Raw genomic sequence first — 9,806 nt, forward strand, 5'->3', positions numbered from 1 at the left:
AGGATTTCTCAATATACAACACCAAGTGTCAACAGCAGGGAAGTGATTGGGGTGCTCATGCTTACCTCAGTGGTGTCCATTTCAAAGAGAGGAAGAGGACAAAGTCCACTTAATTGTAACAATTCAGTCCCGATCAGAGCTGGGCATGGTGTTATATGTCCATCATTCCAGCACTCAGGAAGTAGAGATAGATGATCAGGAAGTAGTTCAAGGTCAGAGACAACCTCATAGTTTCATGTCAGCTTGGGCTACAGAGCCTATTTTTATTTAAAAAAACAAGCAAACAAGTAGTCCCAGTCAGGGCACCTGGCACTTGACCGTCAGCAGTGTGGTGCCATCTTTTATAAGCAGCCTGAGTAGTGCAGTGTCATCTTTGTAGTACTCCAAAGAGGGTTATAGAGTGCTGTGGTCAGGAATGAAGATAAGAAACATTTTAGGTACATTCTAAAAATGACACTATTTAATATAATATAATATTTCACCTTATAAGAGAACCTGTCCAAAAGGCCAGACCTTCCCTAAATCCAGCAGTCACACTTAGACATGACATGCCCTTCAGATGCTAAGCACTGCTGTGGAGCACCATTCTGCTTTGCTGCTGTAGGTACATGAAGGGATTTAGTGCCCTTAGGTGGTTGTGTGAGTGGGCCAGATCTCATCAGAGCATGTCTAAAGAGATGCACACAGGAGGCAGAGGCGGGCAAATCTCTGTGAGTTCAAGGCCACCCTGGTCTACAGAGTGAGTTCCAGGAAAGGCGCCAAAGCTACACAGAGAAACCCTGACTTGAAAAAAAAAAAAAAAAAAAAAAAAAACAAAAACAAAAAAAAAAAGCACATGAAGCCTATGAGTAGCGCTGAACTTCAGAAGGAGAATGTACTCGATTGATCCTTGTAACATAAAAATTTGCCATTTGCTCCATTTAAAAACTGGGGCTAGGGAGTTTGTTCACTGGGTAAGAGTGCTTGCCCTACAAGCATGAGGACCTGAATTCAAATCCCAAGTGCCCATGTTAAAAAAAAAGAAAAAGAAAAAGAAAAAACAGGCATGGCTGCATGTATCTGTAACTCCTGCACTGGGCCGGAGAGGCACATGGGTTCCAAGAGCTCACTATCCAGCCACTCTAGACAAAAGAGTCATCTTCCAATTTATTGAGACTCTGTCTCAAAGTCGTAAGGTAGAGAGCCAGAGGGAGACATCCGAGGTCTTGCTCTGACCACTGTGTGCACATGCAACCACACACTGATGTACTGGCACCACACAAATACATAACCCCCATCTTTTTAACCCACTTGTCACTGACCGGTATCTTTGCTCTGTGTTGAGTTTTTTGTTCATTCTCTCAAAACAGTTCAATTAAGTTTTACATGCGTACATCCACCCAAAAATACTCTCCGGAATGTAGGTCATCAGTGGCCTCTGTGTTGACAAATCCAGAGGCCCCTGTTCTGCCTTTATGTTTGCATATCAGCACGTGATACAGTTAGTGACTGCACTTCAGAAAGTCCTTTTTACTTTGCTGGCTGACACTCATCTCCCCAACTGTTGACATCGTAATACTCCTGGATTCAGCTCTTGGTCCTCTGAGAACACATTCCCTTAGTAATCTTACCTAATAGTATCATGAAACATCTTTGTTCTGACATATCCCAAGTTCATGTCTGCTCCTCTTGAAATTGGACTCAAGGAATATTCCATCTGTCATGTTTCATTATTACTCATTTCCAATTGCACATACCCAAAATAAAATTTTAGTGTCAAGTGTGGTGGCACATGTCTGTAATGTCTATGAAGTCTGCTCTGAGTACCTCATCGATTCTCTGCATGTCTTTATTTTTCCAACTCTTCTAACATTTTTAGAAGCTAATTATTTATGCTTCTTATCTCTCCCTTTATTCCAAATGTAACCTTCATAAAAGGATTTTTGTCTCTTGTTCACTAATATCTCCCAAACCACTTGCTGTAACAGCAGTAATTGCTGACTGAATGGTTCCATTATCCTGAAGATACAAAGGAAGGTCATAATTTTGAAAATGATGTACTTAACTACAGGAGCTAAATTGATTTTTAGAGTATGTCAGCAATAGGATGAAAGACATGGCCTCCATAATTCAGAAAGTCATAGAGAAAAGAGGTAAAAATAGAATTAGATACATGATGAAGGCAACTTATGTCAGCTACAAGGGAAATGAATTAACTTGTTAGCAGTGTGTGTGGCTCAACCTGTGGCTCACAACCCTTTGGGGGCATTGAATGACCCTTTCACAGCGGTCGCCTAAGACCATCAGAAAACGTTTATATTATAATTCATAGTTACAATTCAAAATTACAGTTATGAAGTAGCAACAAAAATAATTTTGTGGTTGTCGGTCTCCACCACATAAGGATCTGTGTGTTAAAGGATCTCAGCATTAGGAAGGTTGAGAACCACCATGCCAGAGGGTGCTGAAGAGATGACTCAGTGAGTCTGCAAGCATAAGGATCTGAGTTCAGATCCCCAGAAGCCATGTAAAAAGCCAGAAAAAGTGAGTACTTAGGACCCAGCACTGTGACGAGCAGTTACAGGTGCATCTGCACAGTACACTGGTCAGCCAGCCTAGCATAAGTAAACCCTATTTGAAGGTGATAAAGTAGAGAGCAGTAAAGCAAAACAGCCAGTGTGTACATGCACCACACATACCGAGTACATGCATATCACACAACATACACACTAGTAGTCATTTGCTAGAAAGCAACTGCAATATGCACATTAATTCCTACACAGAAGCAGTCAGGGATAGAATTGCCTAAGAAAGTCAGTGGTGTAAGAGAGAGGTTCTAGTCAGGCGGAGGCAAAGGCAGGCAGATCTCCAAGTTCAAGGTCAACATGGTCTACAGAGTGAGTTCCAGGACATCCAGAGCTACAAAGAGAAACCCTGTCTCAAAAAAACCAGAGAGAGGGGGAGGTTCTAGAGGCTACCAAAAAAAACAAAGATCAAAACTAAATGGAAAGGGTGATAATTGGATCTTTAAAGTTACTGAGAATCATGTAGTGTTCTAAAACTTGAAGTGAGCATCGTGTTTTCCTTTGATTAAAGCTTCAATTTTGAGAAACTCATCCCAGATAAAAAGATTTTGTCAAATACTTGTAGGGCTGAGACTGTAGCTCAGTGGTAGAGCACTTGCTGGCCATATGTGAGACCCTAGGTCTCAGCATTAAAGAGAAAAATCCTATAAGCACTGATGGTACCTACAAGGACAAAGACATTAAACTTGAAATCTTAGCTGTCTCTAAACTACATATCACTAGGCTATCATCTATCGAGCTTTGAGAATAACTATGAATAGGGAATTTCATATACAAATCATGAGTACAAAAAGGGAGGTTCAAAAATACGAAACATTCTGTCTTTTTTCCTTGGAAAAATTACTTGGAAGTCAGCATCCTACAGACAAACGGAGATAAAAACAGAGTTAAAATCATTCCATTCTGCTGAAAAGCCTTTGGTGGATTCTCATTGTACATACAGTAAAAACTAGGTTTCTGGTCTTGTTTCTCTCAGCTGCTGTCAGATTTCTTGTTAGCTCACACCTCACCCATAAGGGAACAGGCAGGGCTGAAAGAAACTACAAGAATAGCACCTAAGGACATCTGAACAGAAACCCCTGAGAATCTTGACTCCTCAGATTCTCTTAGAACCCCCAGGGTCTGTAGAAGTGGCTGGGCCCCTGCCCCCTTGTTGAACAATGAAATGCCACTTCCCATCTGCCTCCTGCTTATTAAAAAAAAACAAAAACAAAAAGCCCCAAGTAAGGCAAATGCCTTCCAAGATACTGCTGACCCATCTAGAGCTTTGTTCCCACCTCACAGGCCAAGCACCAGACCTACAATCCCCTTGGAACAACCCCACCCCTTGAGAATGTGGACATCATGTTCTTAAAATTACTTCCTGCTGCCTGGGGGCAACAGTATCTTTAGGGGACCATGAAAAATGGGGGTAATTGTCAAGTCCTGGGGGAACTAGCTATATCATCTGTTGTCCAGTCTCTGTGTAATAGGAAAGTGCAGGCTTGTCACAAGTCCTGGCTAGAGTAGTCTCTGAGGCTGGATCATCTCAGCCAGCCACCTAGAAATTGTCCTGAGCAGTTTGTAGTCCAAAGCGAATCTTTAGGTGGTGTTTGTCAGCTTAGTAGCATTACCATGGTCCAGATAGAATTGTCATTGTGGGATGTAGCTAGAGTTTTCCTGCCTTGCCCACAGTCAGGACAAATCTCTGTCACCCGCCAGTCCCACAGCCACTCAGACCCAACCAAGTAAACAGAGACTTATATTGCTTACAAACTGTATGGCCCTGGCAGGCTTCTTGCTAACTGTTCTTTTTTTTTTTTTTTTTTTTTTTTGGTTTTTCGAGTCAGGGTTTCTCTGTGTAGCTTTGCGCCTTTCCTGGAACTCACTTTGGAGACCAGGCTGGCCTCGAACTCACAGAGATCCACCTGGCTCTGCCTCCCGAGTGCTGGGATTAAAGGCGTGCGACACCACCGCCCGGCTTGCTCACTGTTCTTATAGCTTAAATTAATCCATTTCCATAAATCTATACCTTGTCACGTGGCTTGTGGCTTACCGGTGTCTTCACATGCGGCTTGTCATGGTGGCGGCTGGCAGTTTCTCTGACTCAGCCTTCCACTTCCCAGAATTCTTCTCCTCCTTGTCCCGCCTATACTTCCTCCTGCCTGGCCACTGGCCAATCAGTGTTTTATTTATTGACCAATCAGAGCAACAGATTTGACATACAGACCATCCCACAGCAGTGGGATCCCATCATCCTTTTGGATACTTCAGAGATCACATTAGGTTATATTATTCCTTTTCTTGGTAATTTTCTTCCAGGTAGTTCTTCCTTCTTCTTTCGATGCTTATTTTTCCAAAGGTCTTTAAATTCCTCAAGGTGGTTGTTTTTATTTTCCTATAAAGACAAAAATAAAACCCTCCCCAACTCTAATGTTGGGGAGTTTCCTTTTTGGCAAGTTATATCTGATCAAATGAAAAGCATTTGTTAATCTTATAAGTTAGTTTAGAGTGAATGGTCACGATGGTCGATGATCTATCACCTGTTCTAATCAAGAGGTCTCTCTTGCTCAAATCTAATCTTTATAATATTTATTTTATGGTTTCTCCTGAAATTTTTGTTTTATCTTCTAAAGCTGTTCTTTAATCTAGAGCAGTATGTTTTTTTTTTTTTTTTTACAATAGGCATTAAGTCCTTTCATTGCTCTGGGAAGAAGTTTCCCTCATGGTGACAGAGAATGACTGAACCAAGTTGGACAGGGGGGCCTGTGAGCAGCCCCCCAAGGCATTTCCTAACATCAAAGGTTACCCTGTCTGTCCCTTGTTGATCTGCATTCATTGGTCCAGTGTTGGCCTTTGCCACACCTTTTGCATACTCCAGGAGGGAGTCTCCTTCTGTTTGGATAAAAACATTGTTTCTAGGAATGCCCTGTCTACAGTCCATTTTTAGGTGACCTTGTTTGCCACAATTAAAATACCTAACATTTTGATTTTGTTCAAGCCTCTGGAAATTCACCTCTCCTATCCAAGCATCATCATGGTTATGAGATTCAATATTGACTATATATTGGATCCATTCCTCTATGGGTGCTGATCTTGCCTTTAAAGGCCTAATTACCCTTTTGCATTGCAAATTAGCATTTTCAAAAGCCAAAGATTCAATTATTATTTTTCTAGCTTCTGAATTTGGGATCATTCTATTTACTGCTGAAATAAATCTTTGTAAAAAAATCAGTAAAGGTTTCTTTTGGGTCCTGTATAACTTTAGTAAATGACTCAGTTCTCTTTCTGACTTTTTAAATTATGTCTTAAGCATTCAAGGCTACTTCACAGCATGAAGCCAGGGTGTGGTCATCATGTAGAGACTGTTTTTGTACAACAGCATAATCACCCTCTCCAAGAAGTTGGTCTTGGGAGGTTTTTAATACCTCTAGCCCTACTTCATTGTTCAATGTTCCTAGCCTCGTCTTTCCACCAGGTCCTCCATTGCAGTTGAGGACCAGGCTCCAATACTGCTGTAACCAAGTCTTTCCAGTCTGTTACTAGTTGACATCTGCTTCACAAAAGGTGAGTGCATACCATATAAGACTATCACTTCCTTAAATCTCCTCAAATCTACAATTTCCATAGGAATCCAGTCAGCTCTTACACAGCCTTGAGGGTATCTGTCATTTGGCAATTGTAAGGTGATTAGATAAATTAAGATTGGGTGTTTGAAAACCTTGGGCTGTTCCTCTCTAATTTTATAGTGTAATGATGAGGTTGGTTCTCCTTTAAATTCCTCTATCTGGGTCTGAATATCCCTATGATCTGTTTTAATAAGTTTTTCTAAGACCTGTGTCTTGGCACTCATATCAACCAGCTTTTTTAGAGATAAAGCAAGAATTACCAAACTGATAATAAGAATTTTCAAAATGATAATTAACATTATATCAATCCCAGTTAAGTTGATTATCCCTTCATTTAATTGTTCCACTTTTAAACTATCCATTGTGTAATCATACAGAGACCTAACTCCCTCCATCCTAATAGTGTTTCCCATTTTATAACATGGGAAAACTCTCTCTCTCTCTCTCTCTCTCTCTCTCTCTCTCTCTCTCTCTCTAATTCCCCATTTAAGAATTCCCAGTTGTCTCACCAAATCTACTGCCGATGAAGGTGAAGATGACAGTGAAGTGTGAGGCTGACTGCTGTTGCACAGAACAGTAGAAGCCTGAGCGGATGTCAAGGCAGCTACCTAGTGTGGCAGCAGCCTGAGGAGGCGGTCCAGGGAAAGCCCACAATCCACCAGGAGAGAAGAAGCCAAACAGTCAACCATCTGCATGGGGAAATGTGCAAAAGTGGCTAACTGTGGCATTTGGAGCCCAAGTGCCTGCAGAGAGGCTGCAACAGAAAAGTCCCAAACTCACTCAGAGGCTTGGGGAGAAAAAAGAAAGGAAAACCTAGCTGATGGGGCAGTGACTCAGGCAGGAGCCCCCACGTGCAGCTCTGGTGGCTTTTTTGTGGATTTGTGCCCCAACAGCTGGGCACCAGATGAAGTGTAATCCTAATTAGTCTTAACAATAATAACCCAGGGTCAGATATTGAGGGTGAAAGCTGAAAGATCAGAGAAGCAGAACAGCAGCCACTAGAAACTTCTTACCTCTACGAATCCTCAGACCCAGTGGGGCCAAGATCCTGTCTCCACCTGCCTTATATTCCTGTCTCCACTTCCCTAGTGCTGGGATTAAAGGTGTGCACCACCACCACCCCTGCTCTGTTTCTCCTTTAGACTGGTTCAATCTCATGTAGCCTAGGGTGGCTTTGAACTCCTGATCTTCCTGCTTCCTCCTCCTAAGTGCTAGGATTAAAGGTGTAAGCCACTGCCTGGCCTCTGTGGTTAACTAGTGTCTAGCTCTGCCCTCTGATCTCCAGGCAGGCTTTATTTGTCAGAGCACAGACAAAAGACACATGTACTGGTGCTGCATTTCTCCTCATTCAGCCATGTGTTCAACCACAAATACTTCCTGAACGTCTCTGCCAGGCCTTCTCTGCTCTCCCAAGCCCCTCTGCTCATTTCTCCTTTCAACGTTCCCTGTGGATCAATGAGGAATGGTGGCGATTGTCATTAATGTCAAACTGAAGAAAAGTACTACACATTTCCACTCCACTCCTCTGAAATGCCTTCCCATTTCTACTAGCCATTTACTCTGTGACCGGTACGTGGATCCTCTTCGTATTGCACGTGCGGCAGTGTGGTGGGCAAGCTCAATGGAGTGTATTTGCACGTGGAACTCAGTCCGTGGATGGAAGTGTTAAAAGTGCTGGCTCCAGACAGGGGGGTCAAGTGGTACAGCAAGGAGGTGGGGAGATGATCAGGCACCGGCCCCAGGGTGTGGCACTGTGGGACTCTGGGCAGCACATAACTACCATGGAAAAGGAAGGAGTTCAAGAATTTGCAGCCGGCATAGCTGCTCATATGAGCCACTGGCTGACATGAGTCTGGCTCAAGCACTGTCCCCTTTCCACTCCTGAGGGTCCCTCTCGCTCTCTGTGATCCATGCAAGCACAGAAATGAATCGTCTCTGCTAGGACTCTCTGAATGTGGTACTTCGTTAGCATCCTGAATAGAGTAGTACTCTACCTACGTCCTTCCTCGAGCTGATGGGCTAAGGGGTGGGGAAAGGCAACAGAAGAAAAGGAAAGTTGCCACTCAGTGGTGGCACACGGCTTTAATCCCAGCACTCGGGAGGCAGAGGCAGGCAGGTCTCTGAGTTTGAGCCCAGCCTGGTCTACAGAGTGAGTTCCAGGACAGCCAGGGCTACACAGTGAAACCCTGTATTGAAAAATAATACAAAACAAGCAGAAGGAGGAGGAGGAGAAGAAGAAGAGAGTAAAGGAGATAGAAGGTAGGTATCCAGGTATCCTCCATTTCTCAGGAGCCCTGTTGTTGGCATTCAATTTTAAATGCACAGCTCCTGAAGAAGGGTGTCACTGCTCTGGCAGAAAAATCTGTGGGAAGAATAATACTAATGTGAAAATAACTTTAGTTTTCTTGGTGTTGTATGGGAGCCTTTTCCTGAGGAGATGCAACACACACACACACACACACACACACACACACACACACACACACACACACGCCCGCATCTACTCACCCCAACACACGCATCTACTCACCCCAGATAAGGAACTCACAGGCAAAAGCAATGGTTGTACCAAAGTCCAACTTGGTGAACCAATAGGTTTTTGCGTGGTTGTGAACAGCAGTTGTGTGTGAGGAGTCACTTGCAGGAGAACAGATGATTCAAAAGCATCATCCCAACACCGGTGGTGACTCCCAGTTTTACCTCTGGAGTTCTCTGCACGACTCGTCTGAGAGATCTCTGTGTGGCTGGGCTGGCAGTCTCCTCTCACAGCAGTAGTTGAAGGCTTTTCTGAAACTGTTGAGCCTTCCAGACTCTTCCATGTTTCAGCTTTTCCAGACATGTGATGTTTGTTTACCTCCTGAGCCTCATGATCTTGCCCCTTAAGAGAATGTTTCAGTTAGAGGCAGCTGCCATGCAGACAATTCACGTCCGAGTCTTCTATTGTCCTCTAAAGTGGAGGGCAAGGATTACCTCTCAACATTTCTCGGTTTCACAACAAAGAAGCTGATCAGCGCCTGCCCCCTTACTGGTCTTTGAGTGCCGTAACCAATTACTTACTGAATCTCTATGCACAGTGGATGTGGATTTCATTGACTTTAGATAACTTATGAGGAACCTAAAAGCTTTATCAAGCCTGTGAGTAATATGCTATCTTCCTGTTAGGTCTCAAACCCAGGGACAGATGGCTAACTAAGGTGCCACTTAACATCAAAGTAGACCTGGCTGCCAGCTTCTCCCTGCATCCCCTCCCCAACCATTTTGGTTACTTTGTCCTTTTTGTCTACTCCCTTAGCCCAAGCTGCCCCTTTTGGTCAGTGGCTCCTCTCCTCTCTCCCCTCCCCTCTTCTCCTCACATGGCCCAGTTTAGTCCGGTCATGTTCACTGGAATCTCCCAGATGTTCCTGCCTCTGGCTATGCTCTCTCTTTTATCTACAACAAACATTCTCTATTATGCCTAGGAGCAGTCATATCCTTCCTTTTTTATGTCTTCCCCCCCCCTCTTCATTCACCTAGATTTATTTATTTATTATCAATAAAAAGGCTGGGATGTGGTCTCAAATCCTGGGACAAATGACTGAGGTACCTACTTAACATATCAAACGGACCTGGCCAGGTTCTCCCAGCATCCCTCAGT

The sequence above is a fragment of the Peromyscus maniculatus genome, chromosome 11 (assembly GCF_049852395.1).
Source record: "Peromyscus maniculatus bairdii isolate BWxNUB_F1_BW_parent chromosome 11, HU_Pman_BW_mat_3.1, whole genome shotgun sequence".
In the NCBI taxonomy this organism is placed as follows: Eukaryota; Metazoa; Chordata; class Mammalia; order Rodentia; family Cricetidae; genus Peromyscus; species Peromyscus maniculatus.